Here is a 17439-nt window from a genome sequence, read left to right on the forward strand (position 1 = left end):
CTCTTGTCTTTTTTTCCTACTTCGTGCTATTATGCAGAATCATTTTGAGGTGATCCATTCTTGTGTAATCTTAGCTCCCTAACAAAGAATAAATGGTTGATGGATTGGAAAATTAAACCTGGATTTAAAAAAGCACAACAATAATATAAGCTAGAAAAAAATATATGTATAGGTGGCGGAGAAGTCTACAAAAGATAAGATTATAGAGTAAAACATTAATATACAGGCATAATTTGTTTAACTGCACTTCATTGTACTTCACAGATATTGCTTTTTTACAAATGGAATGTTCATGGAACTCTGTGTACAGCAAGTCTGTTGTTGCCTTTTTTCCAACACCTGTGTTTACTTCCTGTCTCTGTGTCAGCATTTTTTAGCAGTAAAGTATTTTTAAATTAAGGTATGTACTTTTTATTAGACAAAATGCTATTATACCCTTAAGAGACTACAATATAGTAGAAACATAACTTTTATACTTTTATATACACTGGGAAACCAAAACAGTTGTGTGACTCACTTTGCTGCAATATTTGCTTTATTGCAATGGTCTTACACAAAGCCTGCAATATGTCTGGGGTATGCCTACATTTTATTATGTAAAAATTCAAAAGTCCTGCTAGGCAAAAAGTACAGTACCACAAAAGGAAAACTGGCAAAACAATTTCTAATAGAATGACAGATGAAACAAAAACCTCAGTAGATAACAGATGACGGGCATAAGAAGTAAGTAATAAAAAAGGAATACGATTGGCAAATAATTTTTTAAGTTTAATTTCACCAGAAACTAAAGCAATCAAAGAACTGCTGATATGCTATTTAAAGACAAACAAACAAAGAAAAAGATAATGTGCCAGGTTGTTGAGACTCATAAATCATCTCACGTGCTAATGATGGGCCATAGTTTTCTCTACCATTTGTCATACTCCCCCCAAATATAGGAGACATCTGGCTTTGAATGAGGAGGCCGAGCTTCTGTTTCTCGGTTTCTTTAACATCCCAATGTGTTCCTCACTGGGACTGAGGGAAAAAGTATTCCAAAGGTACTTCTGTCCTCCTAAGGAATTCTCTTGATTCCTCAACACTCCTCTTTGCCATGTTTTATAGGTTCAAGGTGGGTTAATATCCTGCAAGGTAGGACTTCTCTTTAGGATGCACCTATTAATGTCATCAGGCTTTAAGAATTCAGAAGAAACTAGAACAGAAACAGCCTCATTTTAACATCCATTACACAGTTCAAGTGGATTTGTGTTCTAACCAAAAAATCTTTGACTAAGAAACTTGTATGAACTCCTCAATTTCTCAAGGGTATTTTACTCTCTGAGCACTAGTAGCAAAAACTGCTATATATTATCACTCGTTCTACCCATATTCATTCATTACAAAAGTGTCTACTGAGTGTTAATTATGCTCAATGCCTAGGAGACAAGGATGAAGAGAGGGCTCACTGTCTGTGGGGATGGGGTGGGGACTAGTCTCAGATGTATTCTTAAGTAGTTGCAATGCTACATAATAGCTCTATAGTAGAAAAAAGGATGGAAGTGCCACAGGAACACAGCGATCCTCTTAGTTGTTGATCACTTGGGAATTTCAAGGAATTGGAAAACATTCTTGTGTGTGTGTCTTTCCTACCAACTGAATTAAACAGTCATATTATTACCAGATTGGCATTGTTTTCATTCTACCACTCAAAGTACAAATAAGCTGTGGTGTAAAAATGCCTTATAAACTGTTCTGCTGTGACTAGTAATAGTTGATTATAGATCCAAGATTTAAAATGACAACAATATGTATTAAAGTGTTAAAAATTCCCTTAAATATTTCTCCTTATCTTATTTTCTTGCTGTATTTTATACATTCTCTACAGTTACTTTGACAAGATTTTTTAATTGACTGGGACATTTATTGGAACAATATTTTATATGTATGATTCTATACACACTATTCTATTTTTCAGGCTCCAGTTTTTTTTCCATGAAAAACATCAGTTATACTCAAAGTGAAAGGACCACCAATGGCAGAGAATTTCAAGACCTCGCTCTTCCTGTAAAACGTGCTCGAAAAGCAGTTAAGTCTTCTCTGAAGGTATCTCCTAAGACAATTTCACTCAAGAGTTTTGGAGGTTTGGAGAAAGGTTTGGCAAGGTTTCTTATCAGGCCAGGTTTTCTCCTCTCCTAAAGAGGAGAGTGGATCTAACTCCCTCTTGACCAATTGTTTAAAGTACATTCATGTAACCTTGAGCTGCATTTCTGATGCAGAGTAGTGTATTAGTTAAGCACATAGGCCTTGGAGTCAGATGGACACAAATTTAAATGCCAGCTCTGCCATTTGTTGACTAAGTGACTTTAGGCAAATTAATTTCTTTAAGCCCGTTTCTTCAAACATAATTTGGAGATTATAATAATTACCTTATAAACTTGGTAAGTGGATAAAATGAGAATATATATGCAAAAACACAGTGTCTGGCATATTGTAAAGGTGGTATAAATGGTAATCAATATTGTTATTAATAAAAGGAGTTCTAAACCTTAAAACAAAAGTCCAATATACATCGAAATAGAACCTCTTGAAAGCTTAAAACTCACAGGGCCTATAAAACAATAACACAATGAAAAGAAAAAACTATGTAGGTAACATCATGAGGAAGAGAACAGCACCTTACATCTCAATATTAATGTTGACTGTAAATGGCCTAAATGCTCCACTTAAAAGATACAGAATGACAGAATGGATAAAAAAAATCACAATAGAAATATCTACTTCAAGAGACTCACCTAACATGGGAAGATTCAAATAAACTCAAGGTAAAAGTGTGTAAAAAGGTATTCCATGCAAATGGAAACCAAAAGCGAGCAGGAGTAGCTATTCTTTTATCAGGCAAAACAGACTTCAAAGCAACAACACTAAATAAAGAAAGATGGTCCCTATTATAATGATAAAAGAATCAATTCAACAAGAAGAGATTACAATCCTAAATTTATATGCACCAAACACTGAAGCATCTACATTTATAAAGCAGTCACTACTAGACCTAAGAAACGAGATAGACAGCAAAACAATAGTGGGAGACTTCAGTGTGCCACTCACAGCACTAGCAGATCTTCAAGACAGAAAGTCAACAGAGGAACAGTGGACTTAAATGACATGCTAGAACAAATGAACTTAAAGATATTTATAGATAATGCTACCCAAGATTTCTAGAATATACATTCTTCTCATGAGCACATGGAACATTCTCCAAGATAGACCATATAATAGGCCGTAAAACAAGTCTCAACAAATTTTAAAAAATCAAAATTACATCAAGTATCTTCTCAGGCCACAGTGGAATAAAGCTAGAAATCAACTCCAAAAGGAACCCTCAAAACTGTACAAAGATGGAAATTAAATAAGCTGCTTCTGACTGATATCTGGGTTAACAATGAAATCAAGATGGAAATTTACAAGTTATTTGAATTGAATCATGATAATGATGCAAGTTATCAAAACCTCTGGAATACAGCAAAAGCAGTGGAACTTAAGAGGAAAGTTTATAGTGCTAAATACCTACATCAAGAAGTCTGAAAGAGCACAAATTGATGACCTAATGTCACACCTCAAGGAACTAGAGAAACGAGAACAGACTAAATCTGAAGCTAGAAGAAAAGAAATAACACAGAGCAGAACTAAATAAAATTCAAACAAACAAAACAATACAAAAGATCAATGAAACAGAAAGCTGGTTCTTTGAAAAAAATAAACAAAATTGATAGACCATTAGCTAGATTAACCAAGAAGAAGGAAGATCCAAATAAGCTCAATTAGAAATGAAACTGGAGACATTACAACCAACACCACAGAATTACAGAAACAATCATTCAAGACTATTATGAATACCTTTTATGTACACAAACTAGCCTAGAGGAAATGGATGAATTCCTGGAAACATACAATCCTCCTAGGTTAAATCAGTAATAGAAACCTTGAAAAGACTGATAAGAAGCAGTGACATTGAATCAGTAATTTAAAAATTGTCAACAAAATAAAAGACCAGGACCAGATGGATTCACACCTGAATTCTACCAGACATTCAAAGAATTGGTATTAATCCTACTGAAACTATTCCAAAAGATGATTCCAATCATTCTATGAAGCTAGTATCATCCTGGTACCAAATCCAGGAAAAGACACAACAAAAAACAAAACTACAGATCAATTTTCCTTATGAACATAGATTCAAAAATCCCCGCCCCAAAATACTAGCTAAACAAATCCCACAGGATGTCAAAAAGGTAATTCATCATGGTCAAGTGGGTTTCATCCCAGGGATGCTGGGATGGTTTAACATATGCAAGTCAATAAACGTGATACATCACATAAACAGAATTAAAAACAAAAACTATATTATTATCTCGATAGATGCAGAAAAAGCACTTGATAAAATACGGCATCCCTTTATAATAAGAACCAGGCATAGAAGGCACCTATCTCAAAATAATAAAATCCATATATGACAAACCCATAGCCAACATCTTATTGAATGGGGAAAAGTTGTAAGCATTTCCCCTGAGAACAGAAACAAGACAAGGATGCCCACTTTCACCACTCCTATTCAACATAGTTCTGGAAGTGCTATCCAGACCAATCAGGCAAGACAAAGAAATAAAGGACATTGAAACTGGAAAAGAGGAAGTCCAACTATCACTGTTTGCAGATGATATGACTGTATACCTAGAAAATCCTAAGTACTCCTCCAAAAGACTCTTAGATTTAATAAACGAATTCAGTAAAGTCTCAGGTTTCAAAGTCAATGTACAACAATATCATTATTGATGCATAGCATCAAGCTGAGAATCAGATCAAGAACGTGATCTCTTTTATAAGAGCTCTAAAAAAGAAAAAATAAATAAAATACCTAGGAATACATTTAACTATGGAAGTGAAAGATCTCTACAAGGAGGACTACAAAACACTGCAGAAAGTAATTATAGATGACAGAAACAAATGAAAACACATTTCATGCTCATGGATTGGAAGATGTGCAAATGACCTTACTGCCCAAAGGAATCTACAGATTTAATACAATTCCCATCAAAATACCAACATGGTTTTTCACAGAATTAGAAAGAACAATCCTAAAATTCATATGGAACCAAAAAAGAGCCCAAATAGCCACAGGAATCCTAAGCAAAAAGAACAAATTTGGAGGCATCACATTACTGGACTTCAAATTATACTAAAAGCCTGCAGTTACTAAAACAGCATGATACTGATATAAAAGTGGGCACTTAGACCAGTGGAACAGAATAGAGAACCCAGAAATAAAGCCAAATATGTACAGCCAACTGATCTTCAACAAAGTACACAAAAACATAAGTTAGGGAATTGACATAATTTATTACATGAAATGGTGCTAGGAAAACTGGCAAGCCACATGTGGAAGAATGAAACTGGATTCCTATCTCTCACCTTATACAAAAATCAACTCAAGATGAATCAATGACTTAAATATAGGACCTGAAACTGTACAAATTTTAGAAGACAACATTGGAAAAACTCTTCTAGCCACTAACCTAGGAAAAGAATTTATAACAAATATCCCAAAAGCAAATGCAACAAAAACAAAAATAAATAAATGAGACCTAATTAAACTAAAAACTCTCTGCACAACAAAAGAAATAATAGACAGAGTAAACAGAAAACCCACAGAATGGGAAACAATATTTGCAAACTACACATCCAAAAAAGGACAAGTATCCAGAATGTACAAGGAACTCAAACAAATTACCAAGAAAAAAATACAAATAATTCCATCAAAAAGTGGGCAAAGGACATGAATAGACATTTCTTAAAAGAAGATATACGAATGGCCAATAAATATATGAAAAAATGCTCAACATCAGTAATCATCAGGGAAATGCAAATTAAAACCACAATGAGATATCACAATGAATTCTGAACGAATGGCCATTATTATTAATAAAAAGTCAAAAAACAATAGAGGTTGGCATGGATGTGGGAAAAAGGGAACACCTATTCACTATTGGTGGGAATGTAAATTAGTACAACCGCTATGGAAAACCATAACGGAGAGCCCTTGAGGAGTTAAAAATTGAACTACCATTTGATCCAGCAATCCTATTACAGGGTATCTACCCAAAGGAAATAAGTCATTATATGAAAAAGACACTTGCCCATGCATGTTTACAGCAGCACAATTCACAATTGCAAAGATGTAGAACCAACCTAAGTGCCCATCAACTAATGAGTGGATAAAGAAAATGTGATACATGCACACCATGGAATACTACTCAGCCATTCAAAGGAATGAAATTACCTCTTTTGCAGCAACTTAGATGGAGCTGGAGGCCATTATTCTAAGTGAAGTAACATAGGAGTGGAAAACCAAAAACCATATGTTCTCACTTTTAAGTGGGAGCTAAGCTACGAGTACGCAAAGGCATACAGAGTGATATAATAGATTTTAGAGACTCAGAGCGGGGAGGGTGAGAGGAGGGCTAGGGATACAAAACTACACATTAGGTAAAATGTACACTACTTGGGTGATGGGTGCACTAAAATATCAGAATTCAGCACTATGTAATTCATCCATCCATGTAAAAAAACCCCATTGTACCTCAAAAGCTATTGAATTTTTAAAAAGAAGAAAAAAGTATTGTTATTAATATTATTTCTTAAGGGATATAAATGCAAACTCACTATTAGTTCATACATATAAAAGCTTTGTTGAGAGACGCAATATGTATTTAGGAGTAACTTTTATCCCTTTCTTTAGGAAAGCTGAAATATACTCCTGAATTAAGGTAGACCAGTAAAGAGCTATATATCAGAACTGATTTTTCCTAGCCACCGGTAGAACCATTTTTACCAGCTTTTGCCTTGTCTTTATGCCCTTGGATGGTGCAATGTCATAGACTCATTATGGCTGTATTTTCTATGTCAACATAACTCTTTACTTCATGCAGTGCTTCTCTATGGAGAGTGTGGTAATCAGTTGGGCTGTTCAGAAATATTCACCTTTTCATCCTTCCAAGGCACAGAGTTGGACTGCAAATTATCTTTAAGTTCATTAAAGATAAGTATGAACATGGGGCTTGCTCTGGGAAATGAAATGAAGAAATTTGAGCTCAAATGAAATGTGTCCTTTCCAAGTGGAAGCTTTAAGAACCACTATACAGGCCACCCATTTCTCTTCCTCCTGTTGCACTGATTATAAATGAGATGAAGTCTCCTTTGGCTTGTATGTATGAGTTGCTGTGGTACATAGAGACCCCATCTTATATGCAATGGACACACAGTGTGAGTGAAAAATAAACCTTTGTCAGCATAAGCCAGTAAGATTTTACTAATGCTTGTTACTATAGCATAATTCTGTCTATCCTGTTTGATATAGGGATCTACAAGAAAACAATATTATCTTGTCTTAGTATAGGGAATAGGTGTACTTGATGTGTACATTGTTTTGTTTTTGGATACTTCCCAATTATCCAAAGCGGCATTGTCATTTCCTCTGCCCTGACAGATAGAATGCTCAGAGCCAATCTAATTCATGGACCAAGTCTAACAAAAGTAAAAGATTTTTCAATAGAATTTCACATTCTAACCTCATTTCAGGCTTTTATCTTCCCTTCTATCTCACTTTTTAATCCTCTTTTCCTTATCTGCTTATTTAAAATATTATTCTATGCTATTGTATTCAACACATTTATGTACAGCTATGTAAAATAAACCTTATGTGAAAAAATGGGCATATACATAATTAAATATATGTACAAATATTTTTCCCATTGTTTTAATAATAATAAAAGTTTTAAACATGTGACATCCAATATGAACTGACCTGTGTGCTTTGCCATACCTTTCAGTTATCCCCTCCTTGAAACAGCCTGACAACCGAGACACTGCTGTTAACCTGGTATCTCCAGTGGAAAGAATTGTCCTTAGGAAGACCATGGGATGAAGATTCAGGACTAGTTCTAGTTTAAATTTTTCGGACTATGTATGTAGTTTCCAGCAACTCACTTTCCAGTTGGGTCTCAACTTCTTCATTTGTAAAAGTGAGGCCTTTTAAAAAATTTAATTTATATTCAAATTATGTCCTTTATTTTAGATTATATGAATTAAGACATGAGGAAATAGATCAAATTAATCTACCTCTATTAAGCAGGAAAAAAACCTCAAGTATTATTTCCCCAGCCTAAATCAGCTATTTGCCACTTATTCATTTATTTACACATTTCTTTAAGAAATATCTCTTGTAGCATGACAGAACAGAGACCCCTCTTAGGGGCTTGCTGCAACACCCCAAGTATGAAAATAAGGGAAAGTCTTGAGTCCCTTCAAGAGAAATTCCAGGCATATAGCTAGCCTTGAGAAGTAAATCAGCAACTCAATAAGCAAGGAGGACAAGATGTTTGGTTCCCTATAGAAACTAAAGATGACACATGTCCCTAAGTTGTTTTTCAGAAACCCAGACCCCCATCAGATGGAAAAGTCCAACCGCAGTCACGTAGACTTCAGATATATGAAATCTGATTGCTGTTCTTTGTTCTTAATTTTTTCCTGAAGGGCCTGGAGAGAGTAATGCCCACAGGTCAAACCTCAGCTTTCCCTTCTGATGACTCCAAGTTTTTAAACAAAGCCTTGACTTCTTTAAGCAATTGCAAATCAAAAGAATCTCTGAATCCACCTATGACCTGTAAACCCCCACTTCAAGATAGCCTGCCATTTTGGGCCAAACCAGTGTATTAATATAACCTCCAAGTATTGATTTACAATTTTGACTATAACTTCTGCTTTCCTAAAAAGAAGTGTCTCTGCTTTTAAGAGCCCTTGCTTATAGGCCATTGGGGAGGCCAGCTCTTAAGGATTAGCTGCCCAATTCTCCTTGCTTGGCACCCTGTAAATAAACGCCCTCCTTACTCTTACTGCAAACCTTGGTGTGGGTGTTTGGCTTTACTGTGCCAGGCAAGCAGACCCACATTTGGTTTAGTAACAGCAGACTATGTGAAAAACACTGCAAGTTTCAAGACAAGTAAAGAATACAGCCTTTAACAGCCAATTATGATCAAATGAGTTGATAGATCATACTTGGGGAAAAATTCAACGTCTATTATAAAGTTAATATGAGATAAAGGGGCAAATACATTGCATCAGAAATGAAACTTTTAGGATGCAAAAGAGACTGTGAACACCATCAGAAACTTCATTTGCAAGAAACTAATAGAACGTATGGAGGGCTTGAATTAGTACCTTGGAGAAGGATTGAGTTGTAGTAAAACATAATCTAAGAACCAATTTTATTTTTTAAATGATTGGTGCCACTATACTATAGTGGAATGTGCATGGGGAGGGACATGCAAAAGATGTCTGTGCGATGAGGTAGTCAGTGGGGTCTTACTTAAAAACTGATTCGATTTTCAGGGGTTCGAACATGGAAAATGAATTCAGGCAGTGGAGTGTACATAAAAGTGAAGTTGAGTAACAAAGCAAGACAATGAAAAGACCACCCTGAGTGTCCTTTAAGAACGTGAAGAAGACAAAGAGCAAAGGACATTAAGATGGAGCGGTTATCCAAGTGTAAGAAGCTTTTAAAAATGCATCTGTCAGGAAATAGTGCATTGAACTCAAATCTTTGAGGATGATTGAAATAACTGGTGGGTAATTATAAGTTCATTTAAATATTATAGTTGCTAATGAACAACGTGAGTGATGTGGCTTTACCCCTTCAGTCATAAGTTGTTAATGAGCCTAACTATTTCAAATGGTAATAGATTTAATTTCCTCACAGATTATTTGTAATGGAGAAAGATGATAGTCTACTGGAAGATTTTGAATTGGAAGAGAGAATTTTGAAATGTTTGCCAAGGGCTTGAAACTTTTTGTTAGCTGAGTGTAGTTTTTTGTAATAGCAACAGGAATGGACCAATCCTACCCCTATGAAAATCATGAAGAGGAGCCACGGAGTACATAGTTACCTGTTACTGTAGAAGTATAAAGTGGAGTATTTTTAATTTAAACATTTAAAACCTTGAAATAATGCCATCAAAGTGATAACAAAGTTTATGTTTTGGTGAGGTCAGTGTATGTATACTTTATTTGAAATGCAGGTTTCTTTCAAAATGTGGGGAGAGGGCTCAAATGTAAAAGAGAGAAAACTTCCATGAGAGTTCAGTGTCTTCCTCTTAGAGTAAATGGAGGGTGCTGTGGTTCACTCATATCATCTCCTCTTTGTTTGGAGCCACTGTGCTCTAATGGGAAAAATGTTAGCAGAAGTCTTAATGATGTAGTGTCAGTTCCCTACCCTTTCACTAAAATATTTCCATCAGAACGTTTACTGTCAGTCAGACTTCTGCACTGAACAAAAAACTAAAATTTAATTCCATTATTTTAAAAAATAAATTATAGGCTCTCAAATTTTTTCCATAGGTGGATTCTCAGTATTCACCACTAACAATATGCCTTAAAATAAGTCCATATACCAAGATCAAATTTGCAAAATTTTGTCCTGTTGTTAATTAAACCAAGTCCTTTCTCAGTGAATGAGAAATTAACAGTTAAAATGAATGAATACAATAAGGATTGGCTCTTATAAGGCTGGTAATTCCAAATTCTTTGATCTGGCTACCACCAAGCTCCTACCCTGACTACTGAGACTAACTGAATCCAAACTTAATAAAATCAATCACACCAAAAGAAGGAACATCATCAGAAACTTCGTTTGCAAGAAACTAATAGAATTTACGGAGGGCTTGAATTAGTACCTTGGAGAAGGATTGAGTTCTGGTAAAACATAATGTAAGAACCAATTTTATGTTTTAAATAATTGGTGCCACTATACTATAGTGGAATGTGCATGGGGAAGGACAGACTGGTATACAGGAGTGTTCTTTCAATATCAAAGAGCATAAGAAACACTTGAGAATCTTTTTAAAATGCATCCCTTTTCTGGATTAATTAGGTCTGGGGCCCAAAAACATCACAGGTGTTGGTGATGCTACTGATCTGCAGAATTACCTCTGAGTAACAAGGCGATAGAGAACACAGAGCTAGAATGGTTCTTCTATAATGATTTGACTTTGAACCTTTCCCCCCAGCTGTAAAATGATACCACCAACACCAGTTCATAGGATAATTGGAGGAGTAAATGAAGTATATTTGTGAAATGCTAGGAAAAGTTGACCTTAGGTAGAAGCAAAGAAGCGAAAGCAGAGAATATGGTACATAATGCTGGTAATTGGGTAGATGTGGTGGTGGGAATTTGTGGAGGTTCTCATTGCTTTAAATTTCTAATTGAAGTAGAAAGCAAAGTCACCATCTGAGATTAAAGATGGGGAGGTGGTGCTGGAGAGAAATAAAGGAGGAAGTAGTTGTCTAGGTGAACGGGAAAAATAAAGTAATAGGGAATGCAGTAGGATTGTCTGACAGAATTAAGACTGATTTGAGTTATATAATTATGAATTAAAAATGAGACTACTCAGCATGGTTGTATAATTTCTGAATACATTTAGCTGCACAAACTCAGATGTGGAGAATATCTTTAATTAGGTTTGTGGCTTTTTCAGTGAACTGAAAAGGTAAAGAACTGCTAAAGAGATGAAAGTGAGTGTGAATAAATAACTATAACGATTAGCCATGTTTAATTTAGGTAAGGAAGAAAGGACATCAGTGGGTGAGGAGCAGTAGGAAGGTAATAAAGTCTATATATTGCTGAGATTTCATTTATGATAGTATGTGGAAAATGTTTGCAACTGTTCCATTTGTACCTTCACTTGAAAAGAATGTATAGTCTTGACTGTTGAATGCAGTGTCTAATATGCACGCGCGCATGCATGCACGCGCGCACACACACACACACACACACACACACACACACCAAACTTACAAATGTTTTCCTAATAAATATTCTTTAACAACTATTTGTCAGATTTAACTATTGTTATTTAAGGGAGGAGGATTAAAATATTATATTGTTGTTACGGACTTGTCGGTTAATCCATGAGAGTCTGAACATTTTTGCTTTATATATTTCTATGCAATATTTTTGATACATACATATTAATACTTACCAATGTCTTCTTCCTTAAATTTTAATTTATTCTACATGAATATTACTATGTTAGCTTTCTTTTGGTAAATAGTTACATGGTATTTTCTTTTTCTATTGCTTTGTTTTCAACTTTTCTAGGGGGTTTTAAGTTTTTGTTTTTTTTTTTTGTAAGAAGAATAAAGACAGTTTAAAAAATCACTTTTGTCCCAGCACTTTGGGAGGCCGAGACGGGCGGATCACGAGATCAGGAGATCGTAGACCATCCTGGCTAACACGGTGAAACCCCGTCTCTACTAAAAAATACAAAAAATTAGCCGGGCGAGGTGGCGGGCGCCTGTAGTCCCAGCTACTCGGGAGGCTGAGGCAAGAGAATGGCATGAACACGGGAGGCGGAGCTTGCAGTGAGCTGAGATCCGGCCACTGCACTCCAGCCTAGGCGACACAGCGAAACTCCGTCTCAAAAAAAAAAAAAAAAAAAAAAAAAAAATCACTTTTGCTTCTCAGTAGGATATAGTAGTTCTTGTAGGCAATGTTTCCACTTCAATTATGAGAAAAAAGTAGAGATACTACAAAAATGCTATTTTAAGGATACTGCAAACAATGGGCAAGGGAGAGGTTAAAATTCTAGGGAAGGAAGAGTCTTTCTTATGTGAGCTGTCACTCTCAGTTATTTTCATCCCTTGAAAGCATCTACAGATTCTGAGTACTGCTGAGAATCAGGGTTAGCATAGGCAGAAGTACATTACTATGGGAGGGATGAACCATCAGAACTTTGGACGATTATGCAGGCAGGTGTAAAAATTTAAAGCAGTATCACATACATGGCAGCTAATTTTTACCACAGGATATTTGCTGAGTTATGTGGTGTTTTGAAAGGCTGAGGCAGGGCTGGGTCAGAAACTTTTGAAGTCTCTATGAAGTCTTTTACAGTTCTTACAGTGACTACGAGGCAGTCTCGCAAATACCTGGTTGGTCTTCTCATCAAGACATATATTAAATTTGGAAGATGTGTAGTATCGAAGGATAAAGAGTTAAGCTCAACACGTTCAAAGGATAGAATTGAATCTCTCTAAATTTTCATGGCTGAGGATTCAGAAACTTCCAGTTTCTTAATTTAAGGCTCATGAATGCCATGTCCAAAGAACAGAGGAGAACAAAATGTGAATTAATCTTACCAAAACTGCATTCCAGCTCTGATCCAGCTCAACCACTGATTAAATAATAGTCTAGGTTCCTCATCCTAAATGAGAAAAGGAAGAACTACCTCTGGTGACAAATAACATCATCTTCAGACTCTACAGTTCTTTCATACATAAATTTGGTGTACAATAAAATATTACAAGACAAACAAAGGGTGTGATAGAAAGACACAGAGATGATGTGTATATTGTCTCTTCTTTGTTTTTGCAGAGAGAGGACTATTTGGGCTCTTTTTTGATTCCATATAAATTGTAAAAGTTTTTCCTAATTCTGTGAAGAATGTCAGTGTCATTGAATCTATAAATTACTTTGGGCCAAATGGCCATTTTCACAATATTGATTCTGTCTATCCATGAGCATGGAATGTTTTTCCATTTGTTTGTGTCCTCTAATTTCTTTGAGCAGTGTTTTGTAGTTCTCCTTGAAAACGTCCTTCACTTCCCTTGTTAGCTGTAATTCCTAGGTATTTTATCTTTTTGTAGCAATTGTGAACGGGAGTTCATTCACAATTCATGATTTGGTTCTCTGCTTACCTATTGTTTGTATATGGGAATGATAGCAATTTTTGCAGATTGATTTTGTATCCTGGGACTTTGCTGAAGTTGTTTATCAGCTTAAGAAGCTTTTGGACTGAGGCAATGGTGTTTTCTAGATATAGGATCATGTCATTTGAACAGAAAGACAATTTTACTTCCTCTCTTCCTATTTGAATACTTCTCTTGCCTGATTGCCCTGGCCAGAGGTTCCAATGCTATGTTGAATAGGAGTGGTGAGAGTGGATATCCTTGTGTTGTGCCGATTTTCAACAGGAATGCTTCCAGCTTTTGTCCATTCAGTATGATATTGGCTGTGGGTCTGTCATATATGGCTCTTATTATTTTGAGGTATGTTGCTTCAATACCTAGTTTATTGAGAGTTTTTAACTTGAAAGCGTGTTGAATTTTATTGAAGGCCTTTTTCTGCATCTATTGAGATAATCATGTGGTTTTTGTCTTATTTCTGTTTATGTGATGAATTACATTTACTGATTTATGTATGTTGAACCAACCTTGCATCCCAGGGATGAAGCCAACTTGATCATGGTGGATAAGCTTTTGGATGTGCTGCTGGATTTAGTTTGCCAGTATTTGGTTGAGGATTTTAGCATCTATGTTCATCAAGGGTATTGGCCTGAAGTTGTATCTCTGCCAGGTTTTGGTATCAGGATGATGCTGGCCTCATAGAATGAGCTAGGGAGGGGTCCCTCTGCAATTTTTTGGAATAGTTTCAGTAGAAATGGTCCAGCTCTTCTTTGTACCTTTTGGTAGAATTCAGCTATGAATCTGGTGCTGCATTTTTATTGGTTGGTAGGCTATTTATTACTGCCTCAATTTCAGAACTTGTTATTGGTCTATTCAGAGATTCAGTTTCTTCCTGGTGCAGTCTTGGGAGTGTGTATGTGTCCAGGAATTTATCCATTCCTTCTAGATTTTCTAGTTTATGTGCACAGAGGTGTTTACAGTATTCTCTGATGGTTGTTTGTATTTCTGTGAGGTCGGGGTAATATCCTCTTTGTCTTTTGTGATTGTGTTTGTTTGGATCTTCTCTCTTTTCTTTATTGGTCTAGCTAGCAGTCTATCTTGTTGATTAATTAAAAAAACAACTGCTAGATTCGTTGATCTTTTGAATGTTTTTTTTTGTGTCTGAATCTCCTTCAGTTTAGCTCTGATCTTGGCTATTTCTTGTTTTCTGCTAGCTTTGGGGTTGGTTTTCTCTTGGTTCTCTAGTTCTTTTAGTCGTGATGTTAGGTTGTTAACTTGAGATCTTTTTATCTCTTTTATGTGGGCATTTAGTCCTATAAATTTCCCTCTTAACACTGCCTTAGCTATGTCCCAGAGATTCTGGTATGTTGCATCTTTGTTCTCATTAACTTCAAAGAACTTCTTAATTTCTTCCTGAATTTCATTATTTACCCAAAAGTTATTCAGGAGCAGGTTATTCAAATTCCATGTAATTGTATGATTTTGAATGAATTTCTTATTCTTGATTTCTAATTTTATTGTCCTGTGGTCCAAGAGATTGGTTATTATGATTTCAGTTCTGCATTTGCTGAGGAATGTTCTGTGTTCAATTGTATGATCAATTTTAGAGTATATACCATGTGACAATGAAAAGAATGTGTATTCTGTTGTTTTGGGTGGAGAATTCTGTAGATATCTATCAGGTCCATTTGATCCAGTGCTGAGTTCAGGTCTTGAGTATCTTTGTTAATTTTCTGCCTCAATGATCTGTATTAATACTGTCAGTAGGGTGTTAAAGTCCTCCACTGTCATTGTATGAGAGTCTAAGTCTCTTTGAAGGTCTCTAAGAAGTTGCTTTATGAATCTGGGTGCTCCTGTGTTGGGTGCATATATATTTAGGATAGGTAGGTCTTCTTACTGAATTGAACCCTTTATCATTATGTAACACTCGTCCTTTTCTTTTTTTAATCTTTGTTGGTTTAAAGTCTGTTTTGTCTGACATTAGGATTGCAACTCCTATTTTTTTCACTTTTCCATTTTCTTGGTAGTTTCTTTTTCCATCCCTTTACTTTCAGACTATGGGTGTCATTGCAAGTGAGATACATCTCTTGAAGACAGTATACCAATGGGTCTTGGTTCTTTACTCAGCATGCCACTCTGTGCCTTTTAATTGGGGCATTTACCGCATTTACATTCATGGTTAGTATTGTTATGTGTGGATTTAATCCTGTCATGATGTTAGCTGGTTCGTATGGGCACTTGTTTATGTGGTTGTTTTATAGTGTCACTGGTTTGTGTGTTTTTGTAGTGGCTGGCAATGGTTTTTCCTTTTCATATTTAGTGCTTCCTACAGGAGCTCTTGTAAGGCAGGTCTGGAGGTAACTAATTCCCACAGCATTTGCTTGTCTGAAAAGGACATTATTTCTCCTTCACTTATGAAGCTAGTTTGGCGAGAAATGAAATTCTAGGTTGGAATTCACTTTCTTTAATAATGTTGACTATTGGCCCCCAGTCTCTTCTGGCTTGTAGGGTTTCTTCTGAGAAGCCCTTTGTTAGTCTGATGGACTTCCATTTGTAGGTGCAGGTGACCTGACCTTTCTCTCTAGCTGCCTTTAACTTAATTTTTTCTTTCATTTTGACCTTAGAGAATCTGATGGCTATGTGTCTTGGGATGATCTTCTTGTGTGAAATATCTTATTGGAGTTCTCTGCCTTCCTGAATTTGAATGTTGACCTCTTTAGCTAAGTTGAGGAAGTTCTTATGAATGATATGCTGAAATATGTTTTCCAAGTTGCTTTTACTCACCCCATCTCTTTCAGGGACACCAATGAGTCACAGAGTTGGTTTCTTTAAATAATCCTATATTTCTCAGATATTTTGTTTGCTGCTTTTTATTCTTTTTTCTCTATTCTTTTCTGACTGTCTTATTTCAGAAGCCAGTCTTCAAGCTCTGAGATTCTTTCCTCCATGTGGTCTATTCTGCTATTAACACTTGTGATCACACTGTAAAATTATTGTAGCATGTTTTTCAGCTCTATCAAGTTGATTATGTTTCTTTCTATAGTGGCTATTTTGTCTGTCAGCTTTTACATAATTTTATTGTGATTCTTAGCTTCCTTCAATTGGGTTTCAATGTACTCCTGCATCTCAATGATATTCATTTCTATCCATATTCTGAATTCTATTTCTATCATTTCAGCCATCTCAGCCTGGTTCAGAACCCTTGCTGGAGAAGTGGTGCAGTCATTTGGAGCAAAGAAGGCACGCTGGCTTTTTGAGTTGTCAGGATTCTTGAGCTGGTTCTTTCTCATTTTTGTGGGCTTAGGTTCCTTCAGTCGTTGAAGTGCTGACCTTTGAATGGTTATTTCTTTTATCCTATTTGATGACCTTGAAGGTTTGATTGTGGTATAAGGTAGATTTAGCCAACTGGCTTTGTTTCTGGAAGATTCTAGGGGGCCAACGCTCAGTTCCCAACACCTGGACTGTGAGCTCGAACTCTGAGGGACTTGTACTGGGCCCTGACTTTGTTCTCTGGCTCCTCAAGGTTAGCAATCCACTGTCCTGGGGGAGCTGAGTTGCTCCCAGACCACTGGTCACTACACTCTGATGGGTGGTGTCGGTCAAAGCATTTCATAGTGCAGTGACAGCAGGATCCATCTTTGTTCACACAGGCCAGCAGCAGCAGCAGCAGCA

General features: G+C 36.1%; 1 protein-coding gene and 1 long non-coding RNA gene across 5 annotated transcripts in view; one reads left to right on the plus strand and one right to left on the minus strand.

The window, feature by feature from the left end:
• FAM227B (family with sequence similarity 227 member B) overlaps nt 1-17439 on the minus strand; it is a 284670-nt gene that overhangs the window by 70108 nt on the left and 197123 nt on the right. The window lies entirely within an intron of this gene.
• Nucleotides 265-5587, plus strand: LOC141407197 (uncharacterized). The gene is made up of 2 exons (XR_012414964.1): nt 265-400; nt 1955-5587. It is a non-coding gene; the product is annotated as an uncharacterized lncRNA (long non-coding RNA).

Source organism: Macaca fascicularis, chromosome 7 (assembly GCF_037993035.2).
Source record: "Macaca fascicularis isolate 582-1 chromosome 7, T2T-MFA8v1.1".
Taxonomy (NCBI): Eukaryota; Metazoa; Chordata; class Mammalia; order Primates; family Cercopithecidae; genus Macaca; species Macaca fascicularis.